Source organism: Onychomys torridus, unplaced genomic scaffold (genome assembly GCF_903995425.1).
Source record: "Onychomys torridus unplaced genomic scaffold, mOncTor1.1, whole genome shotgun sequence".
Lineage (NCBI taxonomy): Eukaryota > Metazoa > Chordata > Mammalia > Rodentia > Cricetidae > Onychomys > Onychomys torridus.
The window spans coordinates 150,788-164,058 of NW_023412695.1; positions in this window are offsets into that span (position 1 = coordinate 150,788).

Sequence of the window (13,271 nt, forward strand, 5' to 3'; positions counted from 1 at the left end):
AACAAGATAAGGCTGTCCCCTCTCCTCATACTTATTCAATATAGTACTTGAAGTTCTAGCCAGAGCTATAAGACAATATAAAGAGATTAAGGGGATACAAATTGGAAAGGAAGAAGTCAAGCTCTCCCTATTTGCAGATGACATGTTAATATACATGGGTGACCCCCAAAATTCAACCAAGGAACGAATACAGCTAATAAAAACCTTCAGCAACATTGCAGGATACAAGATCAACCCAAAAAATCAGCAGCCCTTCTAAACACAGTAGACAAACAGGCTGAGAAGGAAATCAGAGATGCATCACCCTTTACAATAGCCACAAATGATATAAAATACCTTGGGGTTACACTAACTAAGCATGTGAAGGACCTATATGACAAGAACTTTAAGTCCCTGAAAAAAGAAATTGTAGAAGATGTCAGAAAATGGAAAGATCTCCCATGCTCATGGATAGGCAGGATTAACATAGTAAAAATGGCGATCTTGCCAAAAGCAATCTACAGATTCAACGCAATCCTCATCAAATTACCAACACATTTCTTCACAGATCTGGAAAGAATAATACTCAACTTCATATGGAGAAACAAAAAACCCAGGATAGCCAAAAGAATCCTGTACAATAAAACCTCTGGAGGCATCACAATCCCCGACTTCAAGCTCTACTATAGAGCTACAATAATAAAAACAGCTTGGTACTGGCATAAAAAACAACATGTGGACCAATGGAATCGAATTGATGACCATGACATTAACCCACACACCTATGAACATATAATTTTTGGCAAAGAAGCCAAAAATGTACAATGGAAAAAAGAAAGCATCTTCAACAAATGGTGCTGGCATAACTGGATGTCAATGTTTAGAAGGCTGCAAATAGATCCATATCTGTCACCATGCACAAAACTTAAATTCAAGTGGATCAAAGACCTCAACATAAATCCAGCTACTCTGAACCTGATAGTAGAGAAAGTAGGAAGTACTATTGAATGCATTGGCACCGGAGATCACTTTCTAAATATAACACGAGTAGCACAGACACTGAGAGAAACAATCAATCAATGGGACCTATTGAAACTGAGAAGCGCTTGTAGAGCAAAGGACACTGTCAACAAGACAAAGTGACAGCCTACAGAATGGGAAAAGGTCTTCACCAACTCCACATCTGACAGAGGGCTGATATCCAGAATATATAAAGAACTCAAGAAATTAGACATCAAAATGCCCAACAGTCCAATTAAGAAATGGGCTATAGAACTAAACAGAGAATTCTCCACAGAGGAAGTTCAAGTGGCTGCACGACATTTAAGGAATTGCTCAACATCCCTAATTATCTGGGAAATGCAAATCAAAATGACCCTGAGATACCACCTTACACCTGTCAGAATGGCTAAGATCAAAAGCACAGAAGACAGCTTATGCTGGAGAGGATGTGGAGCATGGGAACTCTCCACCACTGCTGGTGGGAATGCAAGCTTGTAAAGCCACTTTGGAAATCAATATATGCTTCCTTAGAAAATTGGGAATCCATCTCCACCAAGACCCAGCTATAGAATTCTTGTGCATATTCCCAAGGAATGATCAATCATACCACAAGGGCATTTGCTCAGCTATGTTCATATGAGCTTTGTTTGTAATAGCCAGAATCTGGAAACAACCTAGATGCCCTTCAACTGAAGAATGGATAAAGAAAATATGGTACATATACACAATAGAGTACTACTCAGCAGAGAAAAACAATGACATCATGAGGTTTGCAGGCAAATGGATGGATCTAGAAAAAATCATCCTGAGTGATATAACCCAGACTCAGAAGGACAAACATGACATGTGCTCACTCATAGGAGGATACTAGATGTAAAACAAAGATGACTAGACTGCTATACAACTCCATGGAAGCTACTTAGAAAATGGGACCTTAGAAAAGACCCAAGGATCACCCAATGACAGAGAAATGGATGAGATCTACATGAAAAACCTGGATGACAGTGGGAGTAATGAAGGGCAAGATTTGAGGGAAAGAAAGCTTAGGGGAGCAGGAGAACCCCGCTGGATCAAGAACAGAAAGGGAGAACGAGGAATAACATCATGATAAATGAAGACCTCATGAGAACAGGAATAGGCAGAGTGCTCAAGAGGTCGCCAAAAATCCACAATGATACATCCTCTGTAGACTGCTGGCAATGATCATAGAAAGCCTAATCTGACCTAGTCTGGTGGTCAGATGGCCAAACACCCTAACAGTCATGCTGGAACTCTCCTCCAATGACTGATGGAAGTGGATGCAGAGATCCTCAGCCAGGCCCCAGGTGGAGCTGCAGGTGTCCAACTGTCGAGAAAAAAGGAGGGTCTACAAGAGCGTGAATTGTTGAATCCAGGATTGCAAAAAGGACAGGGACAAATAGCCAAACAAATGGAAGCACATGAATTATGAACCAAAGGCTGTGGAGACCCTAGCTGGATCAGGCCCTCTGGATAAGTGAGACAATTGAATAGCTTGATCTGCTTGGGAGGCACCCAGTCTGTGGGACCAGGGTCTGTCCTTAGTGCATGAGCTGGCTGTTTGAAACCTTGGGTTTACACAGGGACACTTTACTCAGTCTGGAAGGAGGTGACAGGACCTGCCTGTACTGAATCCACCAGGTTTAAATGAATCCCCAGGGGTGCCTCTATCCTGGAGGACATGGGAATGGAGGGAAGGGGCTGGGGGAAGGTGTGGGGGGGTGGGATGGGGGAGGACAGGGGTACCCATGGCTGATGTATAAAATTTAAAACACATAATAATAAAGAAAAAAATAAATTTAAAATAATGCAATCTTACCAAAAGCAATATACAGATTCAATGGAATTCCCCATCAAAATCTCAACACAAATCTACACAGACATGGATAAAGCAACCTCGGGAAGCATCACAATCTCTGACTTCACGCTCTACCATAGAGCTACAGTAATAAAAACAGCTTACTACTGACCTAAAAACAGACATGTGGACCAATGGAATTGAATAGAAGACCCTGGCATTAACCCACACACGTATGAACATATAATTTTCAACAAAGAAATCAAAACTGTACAATGGGAAAAATAGAGCATCTTCAAAAAATGGTACTGCTATAACTGGATGTCAACATGTAGAAGGCTGCAAATAGATCCATATCTGTCACCGTATACAAAACTTAAATCCAAGTAGATCAATGATCTCAACATAAATCCATTTACTCTGAATCTGATAGAGGAGACAGTAGGAAGTAGTCTTGAATGCACTGAACCAGAGATCTCTTACTAAATATATAAATAGTAGCACAAACACTGAGACCAACAATTAATAAATGGGACCTGTTGAAACTGAGAAGCTTTAGCAGAGCAAAGGACATTGTCAATAAGACAAAATGACAGCCTATAGAATGGGAAACTATCTTCACCAACCCCACATCTGACAGAGGGCTGATCTCCAGAATATATAAAGTACTCAAGAAACTAGACATCAAAATACCTAACCCTCTGATTAAAAATAGGCTACACAGCTAAAAAGAGAATTCTCAACAAAAGAAACTCAAGTAGCTGAAAGACAGTTAAGGAATTGCTCAACATCCTTAGTCATCAGGGAATTGCAAATCAAAACAACTCTGAGATATCATCTTATACCTGTCATAATCGCTATGACCAAAAACACTCAGGGATCCTCTGAGCAAGGGATATTGAGGCCATGATTGGAAAAAAGTATAGAGACAACTATCAGACCTTGTGGAAAGGCATGAACTATTGGACCAATAGCTGAAAATCCCCCACAGTACTGGACTGGGCCATCTGCATAGTCAAGACAGTTGTTTGATTTGAACTGTGTAGGAACCCCCAAGGCAGAGTGATCAGAACCTGTCCCTAGAGCATGAGCTGTCTTTTTGTAACCTAGAGCCTATGGTGGGACACTTTGTCCTTCCTTTGTGCAAGAAGGAGGGGCTTGGACCTGCCTCAACTAAATCTACCAAGCTCTCCTGACTCCCCATGGGAGACCTTGCCTATGAGGAGGTGGGAGTGGGTGGGTGGGTTGAGGGTAATGCTGGGGTCAGGTGGAGGGAGGACAGGGGATCTGTGGTTGGAATGTAATATGAAGAGAAAAATGTCTTAATAAAGATAAATTTATTTTTAAAAAAGATAGCATAGATCCCAGTATTTACTGCTATACCCAACAAAACTTTCAATCACCACAGATGGAGTACATATGATATTTCAAGAAAAAAACATTTAAACAATATCTACCCACAAATCCAACCATACAGAAAGCACTAGGATGAAATATCCAACGTAAGGAAGTTGGATTTACCCAACAAAACACAAGTAATAGAAAAACACACAGCAGGAAGCCCCAAAGAATGGAAATACACATACATTATCACCAAAATACAACAGGAATTAAGAATCATTGGTCATTAATATTGCTTGATATCAATGGATTCAATTCACATACAAGACATGGGATAACAGAACATATATGAATACAGGATCCATCCTTCTGAAACACATCTCAACATCAAAGACAAACACTACCTTAAAGAAAAAGGTTGGGAAAAATCTTTCCAGTCAGATGGATTGGAAGCAAGCTGGTCTAAATATCCTAACATCTAACCAAATAGACTTCAAACTAAAAACAATCAAAAGAGTTCAGGAAGGACATTACAAATACAACACAGGAAAAATCAAACAAGATAAAGTCTTAATTCTGAACATTTATGCCCCAAATACAATGGCACCCACATACATAAAAGAAACATTACTAAAGCTTAAATTGCATATCAAATCCTACACACTAGTAGTGGGAATCTTCAACACCTCACTCTCATTAATGGATACGTCTGCCAGAAAGTAACTTAACAGAAAAAAATAAGGGAACTAACAGGCATTATGACTCAAAAGGACTTAGATATCTACAGAAAATCTCACCCTAGCACAAAAGAATATACCTTCTCAGGATTCCATGGAATATTCTCTAAAACTGACTACATACTTGGTCATAAAACAGATCTCAGCAGATTAAAAAATGGAATAATTGTGTTTTTATCAGATCACCATACTTAAAGTGAGAATTCAACAACAACAAAAATTACAGAAAGCCTACAGGCTCATGATAACTGAATGATGCTCAATGGAATCACCATAGGGACAAAGCAAAAATAAGAAAGAAATTAAAGACTTCCTAGAATTCAATGAAAATTAATGTACAACATACCCAACACCAATGGGCACTATGAAAGCAGAACTAAGAGGAAAGTCATAGCACTAAATGCCCACATAAAGAAGATGGAGAAATCTCACATAAGCAACTTAACAGCATACCCAAACACTCTAGAACAAAAAGAAGCAAACTCATCCAGGAAGAATACACACCAGGAAATTATCAAATTGAAGTCTACTATCAATAAAATAAAAGGAAGAGAACAATACAAAGAATCAATGAAACAGAGTTGGTTCTTTAAGAAAATCAACAAGCTAGACAAACCCTTATGCAAACAAACCAAAAGGCAAAGAGAGAACATCCAAATTAACAAAATCAGAAATGGAAGAAGTAAGAACTGACAAAGTAATTCAAACCATGGGTCCTATAGAGCCTGGATTCCTATGCCTTCCTGAAGAAGGAAGAGGAGGAGGAGAAGGAGGAGGAGGAGGAGGAGGAGGAGGAGGAGGAGGAGGAGGAGGAGGAGGAGGAGAAAGAAGAAGAGGAGGAGGAGAAATACACCCACTTGTCTATTAGTGACATTGCTGTTATAAAGGAAACCAACTCTTGTATTTGTTCTTTAATACAGTTCCACAGGAAGGAATCCATGGTGCTTTAAGCTCTCCCAAAAACACATAATTTAGGAGCTGAAGAGATGAGTCAGTCATTAAAATGACTGACTATTCCACCAGAGATCTAAAGTTTAAATCCTAGCAACCAAATTATAGTTTAAAACCACCTGTAATGAGATCTGGTTCACTCTTTTGGCATGCAGGTGTACATGCAGGCAGAACACTGCATGCATAATAAATAGATAAATCTTTATAAAACAAAATTTGTAAGATAAGAGGTCAGTTTTTATTTATTAAGAAATTTTATTACTCATATCACATACAAATCACGTATCCTGTTCTATACTCCTCCCACCCCTCCAGGCTTCACACACTCACACATCATCCATTCCCCCCTACAAGAAGGTAAGTTCTCCCATGGGGAGTCAGTAGAGCCTGGTACACTCAGTAGAGGCAGGTCCAAGTTCCTCCCCCTACCTAGAAGCTGTCTTGGGTGTTCCATCATAGGTAGTGGATTCCAAAAAGCCAGCTCATGCACCAGACATGTATCCTGATGCTACTGCCAGGGCACCCTTTAAACAGAAAGGCATTCTTAAGCCCTTAAGAAACTTAGAGCAATTATTTTGCTAACTTGACATGAGACAAAACTGCCTCCTAATATTTGTATTTGTACAAATTGCAACCTCCATCATTGCATAAACTTTTACACCCCAAAACTTCCCCTTCAATTTTTGTATCACCTATGTTTTATTATCCCTGTTCCTTAAAGTCATTTCCCACCTTCACAATCTGTTTCTATCTCCCTGAATTCTACAAATCCACCTTTTAAATAGGCAAATCTAGAGAGTCAAAGTAATAATCCACACATAAGAGAGAACATAGAGCATCTGTCTTTCTGTGCCTGGGTACCTAAACATTTCATCATGGATGAGAGGGTTTCCTACAAGGTGATTCACCTTTAACATTTCTATGAGGTTCAGGGAGATGTGCTTTCTTCAGTGATGCAGCCATTAATAATTGACCCTGCTCCAAATAAATAACCCCCAAACAATGTTCGGTCAAACTCTAATAAAATACTGTGAGCCACACACAAAGCAGGACACAAAAGTAGGAAGGAGATGTATTGAGAAGAACAGTTTCACTCGGAAATGGAGTGCAATGAAAGAATACAGTGGAGAGGTGGAATAACTAAGACATCCTATATAAATGTATAAAACAATCAAATGGTTTTAAAATTAAGATGAAGGATACCCTGTAGTGAACTTCTTTCCTAGGAAATGTCATGCATTCATGCACATAGAGCAGCTGTGGTTACCTACACAAGACCATCCTTATCAGCATCCCATCATGGGTAGAGGTGTGACTCACAAGATGATAGCCATATCAGGGGAGCTGAATACACTTCCTGCTTTTTGGAGGAAGGGAGTCACATCCCTCAATGAGGTAGGCACCAGTAAACTGCACTTACACAAATAAATAATTATCCACCCATGCACATGCAAGAAGATTTAATTAAAACCTATGGGGCATTAAAAATAAAGATGTGTAAGTAGGACACAAATTAGTTGGGGTTAAGAAGAAATCTGGTCGGGGTTTAAAAATAAGACTCATGGGTGAATAAAATCAAAGTATATGTGTGTGAGAGAAGTCATGCAATAAAACTTTAAACAGCCAGGATCACAATGCCTATCATGTCAGCACTGAAAAAGCAGAGGCAGAAAAGTTAACTGACTCTTGCTGGCCAGCACATCTAGTTGAATAGTTCCCTTGGAACTGTGGTTCTCACAGTTCTGAGTTCCCATGTCAATGCTGGGAATTAAACCCAAGTCCTCTAAATAAGCAGTCTTCTTAACCCCTGAGACATGGAAAGAGGAAAGCAGACAGCACAGCTCTTAGAGTTACCTGACAACACAAGCACAGAATGTTGTCTGGTAAGAACTGGGACAGCAGAGCCTGAAAATGGAGCTGTACTGTCTGATAAGCACAAAGGGGCAGAATGCTGGGAAGCATGCAGACATGGCCACAGCAGTGTTAGACAGCCACCTAGTGGTTCCTTCAAAGGCAGCCAGATAAGATGTAAAGACAATAGATATTACATAGAAGAGCACAAAGCTGCTCACTAGGGTGAGGATGCTTTGGGTGGCTCTGGTCTCAGGGGACGACCTAATAAAGAGGGATCTGTGGATATGTTTGACTCTCTGCTTGTGTTTGAGCAAGATAAACACCATGTAGCCACTGGCCCACATCATCAGTCCCAAAAACATGACATCACTAGATGTCAATAGAATTAGAGGAAGTGCGTTGATTGGTCTCTGAAGCTTCATAACAGCACAGTATTCAAAAAATCTTATCCCGGTAATATTTCTTCCACCCTTTATGTCAGTTGTGTACACTATAACATAGGTATACATAGACAGCTGGAGGGTCCAGCACAAGCCCAAGGAAGGACCAACTATACCCATGGCTCTGACTTTGAGCTGTGCCCACATGGAATTACTGGGGCTGATAGTGATGGCCTGAAACACACTCAGAAGGGATGTGGAGATAGGGGATACTCCTCTGGCAACTCTATGAAAATATAAGACAAGTTTACATGAACTATAATCTAGATAGTAAGTCTGACTAAAAGCAGAAATGGTCTGTGGGATTCCTTTGAAGAGAACAATGAAGTTGGCCCAAGTCAAGTGTTTGACAATCAGGTCTGTGGGCTTTGCCCTGATTCCAGAGAAGTCAGCAATGATAAAACAACAAAGCAAGGCTAAGTTCCCCAGCATTCCTAGTGCAGTCTGACACATGAAGAAGATGCCCACAGCCAGGTCTCTAGAGATCATTCTGTTATGGTCTTGGTACCTACAAAACAGATCCAGAAAGTACTTGTTACAAAAGTTGAACTATCTTCTTCTTAGCATGTCAAACATTGTACTGCATAGTCACTATAACCTTATGTTCATGAGTGGTGTTAAAATGTGTCTTACTAGTAAGAAATTTCCTAGGTTCTCAATGAATTCCTATTGTGTTTGAATTACAGATAATTAGCTAGGGCATTGAGGGAAAAATTAAAATTTATATTTCTATTAAAAGGTATTAGCATTTTCAAGTGCTTTACAATTATTATTTGGTTTAAATTCCACAGTGCTTTTGTGAAAGGGTCTAATGAACAACATGCATTCAGATGAGTGTCCTGGATGCACACAACCCTCAGATTTCTAGTACCCAGCATAGAAAAGGTAGAGACTGTGTAGCTAGAATTTTTGGGTCCTACATGGCCCACAATCAGGACAAATGTCTCTCACCCACCAGTCCTACAGCTGCTCAGACCCAACCAAGTAAACACACAGAGACTTATATTACTTATAAACTGTATGGCAGTGGCTTCTTACTAACTGTTCTTCTATCTTAAATTAAGCGATTTCTATTAGTCTATAAGTTGCCATGTGGCACGCGGCTTACCAGTACCTTTCATCTTGCTTGTCATGGCTGCGGCTGGCAGCGTCTCTCTCGCTCAGCCTTCCTGTTCCCAGAATTCTCCTATCTCCTTGTCCTGCCTATACTTCCTGCCTGGGTACTGGCCAATCAGCGTTTTATTTATTAACCAATCAGAGCGACACATTTAACATACAGAACATCCCACAGCAAGACTGGTAAGAAAGGAAACTGTCCAGCTCCCAAGTAAATAGTAACTTGTAAGTAAGAAACCATTAACAACTGATAACGGCTGGTAAAAGCGTAGTCAGCTTCCTTTGAAAAGTGGCCCCCAAAAAATGAAGCATGCTCCAGTTAATGGTCACATACCTAAAAGCATAGGACAGTACAAACTGTACTTTATGGGTTAAAAATACTAAAAGACACACAGGTTGGTAGATTGAGGGATGTGGTAAATTTTGAAGAAGTGGAGGAAGTATGAAAATTATATAAATATATTACACAAATTTCTCCCTAGATGAAAAACGAGAAAATGTAACAGAGAATAATAAAAGAGCAATCAAAGTGGAGAATGAAAAATAGAAAGTAATAAAAAACAAGAAAAAAAGACTAGTGACCCTCAGATACAAGAACAGAAAACATTTGAATTCTCCTGTGTCTGCACATTCACATGTAATGGAATTTGCATGTCTGTGTGTACACATATGTGCTTATTTTTGCCTTTATTATTTTCAAATTTACTTTCTAATCTTTTAATTGATTGTATATAATTTAAAATATAACTATAATACTTAAACAAACAGGTTACTTGTGAAAGTGTTGTAAACAGGATCCAATGGATGCACTTATTCATTAGGAGGACAGCTGGTGAGATCAGTCATCCTGTTGTAATAAAATTAAAGCACAGTAGACACAAAATGAAAATAATGAACAATAGTAGTATCTATTTTAACTGAGGGATATAAAATTTTACTAATATAGCTATAAATGTTACAAAAATTGACAGATATTAGAATACTGTCAGAGATGCAATGGTTCCCTAAAATATAGCTAGCCCAATAATAATTGACATATGTAACTGTTTAATTCAAAAGCAAAGCAATGTGTGTGTTGGGAATGGAGACACATACCTTTAATTCCAACACATGTTAGGCAGAGTCACAAGGATCTCTATGAGTTTGAGGCTTGCCTGGTCTACATAACAAGCTCCAGAACAGCCAGAATGATGTTAAAAAAATAAATAACCACTGTCTCAAAACCAAACAAATAAAAAGTAAGCTCTGGTCTGGGATACATGGACATAAATGCCCATATGTCTTTGGAATATTTAATTAAGGGCCTTAGAACTTTATGATAATGAGGTTGAGTTCATTCAATGAATCATAGGCCAACAGCTGTGAAATTTGGTTATTGAAACTTTGGTTAGCCACTTGCTCCGCATTTCATAGCTGAGAACAAGGAGAACTCTATAAGAAAGACAATGTCTCACTAGGCCACAATACACTGCAATTTCAAAGGGGAGAAATATTCTGCATTCATATAAGCCTAGTGGGCAGCAGAATTTGGGGTGTAAATATACAGAAGCCATCAACCCCTTCTCAAATTGCTTTTGTAACTAACTAAATTTAGGATACACTTTACCAGCCCAGAGAACAGGGCCTGGGATTCACAAAAGAAAACCAAGTGAAGGTGAAGTCTGAGAAACAATCATAAACTGTTTTAGTCAACAGGACCCCCTCATTACTGGGAACAAATATACTGTCACTTTCTTTGGAAAAAAAAACACAAAAACTAGGAATCCAGGTTATTGTCTCTTACCTGCAGCCTCCATCAAACAACTTGGGGTTCAGGTCTTGGGAGGAACCTCCCATTATGAGCATTCATCCTGTGCAGCAGCTGTTTCCTGAAAGAGGAGGATAGGTTCAGAGGTGCAGTACTCTCACCCACCTTCCAGAGACTGTCCTCTCCTCTGCAGACTGGGTGTCTGAAGGAAAGTAACTCACCTGTGCACATAGGATGCATCTGTGAAGCTGGCTGCTGGATGGGGACTCAATGGCCAATGGGACCTAAAAACCTCATATAGATACAAAGTTGATGGCAACTCCCCAGATGAAAGATGAATGTTCTAAGAGCACATCCCCCAAGAGGATGACAGGATCATGTCACAGGAAGGGACAATGACAGTTATGCCAAGACAATTGACATCACCTCTGAACAGCATTTGTTCACTGAAATAAACAGGAAAAACTTTTAACTGAGTAGTGAGCATTACAGAGGGGCAGGCTAAAAGTGCAAAGTGACTCTTCTCTCCTGTGGTGTCAGAAGCTGAGATTCCAGATGGGATAACCATACAGTTTATATTCTAGGAAGCAGTGACTGAGGGCAACATGGGAAGTTACAAGTACACTGGACAGCAGGGATTCATCATTATGAAAATATCACTTACATTCTAAGAAACTGGAAGTTTTTTCGTACTGCCAAGCCAGAGATAATGCAACATGAGCTAAACTGCTATTCTACTGTGCATTCTGCCTGTTTTTTAAACCTTAATTAAAGAGATTAATGTGAGGCTATAGTGATTGCTCAGAGGTTAAGAGCACCAGCTGCCCTTCCAGAAGCCCTGAGTTCAATTCCCAGCAACCACTGGTGGCCTACAATCATCTGCAATTAGATCTGGTGCCCTCTTCTTACTTGCAGGCCTACATGCAGACAGAATAGTGTATAAATAATAAATAAATAAATAAATAAATAAATAAATAAATAAATAAATCTTTTTTGAAATGGAAAGATCAATACAACAACTGCTCTACTTGCCTTTGATTTCCCATGTAATCAGCTTTGAAAACCTAAGCTAATGCATTGCTTTAATCCTAAACTACATAGTCTTCTCTGCTCCTGACCAAAAAGTAGTGAAGGTATGTATATATGTTATAGTAATAAATGATCAATAGAAGAGGGCCTGATCAAGCTGGGGGCTCCACAGCCTTTGGTTCATAATTCATGTGCCTCCATTTGTTTGGCTATTTGTCCCTGTGCCTCTCCAATCTTGGTCTCAACAATTCACACTCTTACAGTCCCTCTTCTTCCTTGACAATTGGACTTCTGGAGCTCCACCTGGGCCCTGGCCGAGGATCTCTGCCTCCATTTCCATCAGATTTGGATGTGAGTTCCAGCAAGACCATTAGGGTATTTGGCCATCTGATCACCAGCCTAGGTCAGATCAGGCTTTCTCTCAACCATTGCCAGTAGTCTACAGTGGATATATCATTGTGGATTTCTGGGGACCTCTCTAGCACTTTGCTTGCGACAATTTATTAGCTTGAACTGTTTGGGAGGTACCCAGGCAGTGGGACCCAGACCTGTCCTTAGTGCATGAGCTGGCTGTTTGGAACCTTGGGCTTACACAGGGACACTTTGCTCAGCCTGGAAGGAGGGGATTGGACCTGCCTGTACTGAATCCACCAGGTTGAATTGAATCCCCAGGGGAGTCTTGGCCCTGGAGGTGATGGGAATGGAAGGGAGGGGCTGGGGGGAAGGTGGGGCAAGGGGTGGGAGGGGGTAGGACAGGGGAACCCATGGCTGATGTGTAAAATTAAAACACAAATATAATAAATTTAAAAAAGGAAAAAAAACAAGAAGGAAATATCTACCATGTTCAAGCAGACTTCATTCTGAAGGGGCAAGAGCAGTTGAGCATTTATAAATCAGTAAATGCAATTAATGTGCCAACGAAACAACCTTTAAAAAAAGAACATGATCATTTTTGTAAAAGCAGAAAAGGCTTTTGACCAAATCCAATATTAATAGTTATGTATGTTCTGGAGATATTATGGATAGTATAGACATTCTCAACATAATAAAAGCACTTTGAACCTAAGTTATAGCCAACATTAAATTAAATGGAGAAAAACTAAAGGCAATTCCACTAAAATCGAGAACAATACAATCTTGTCCACTCTCGCTATAAATATTCAAAATAGAGCTTGAAGTGCTAGCAAGAGCAATGTGAAGGAAGATCAAGGAGTTATAAATTGAAATAGAAGGAAAGTAACATTCTTTCTAAGTAATTT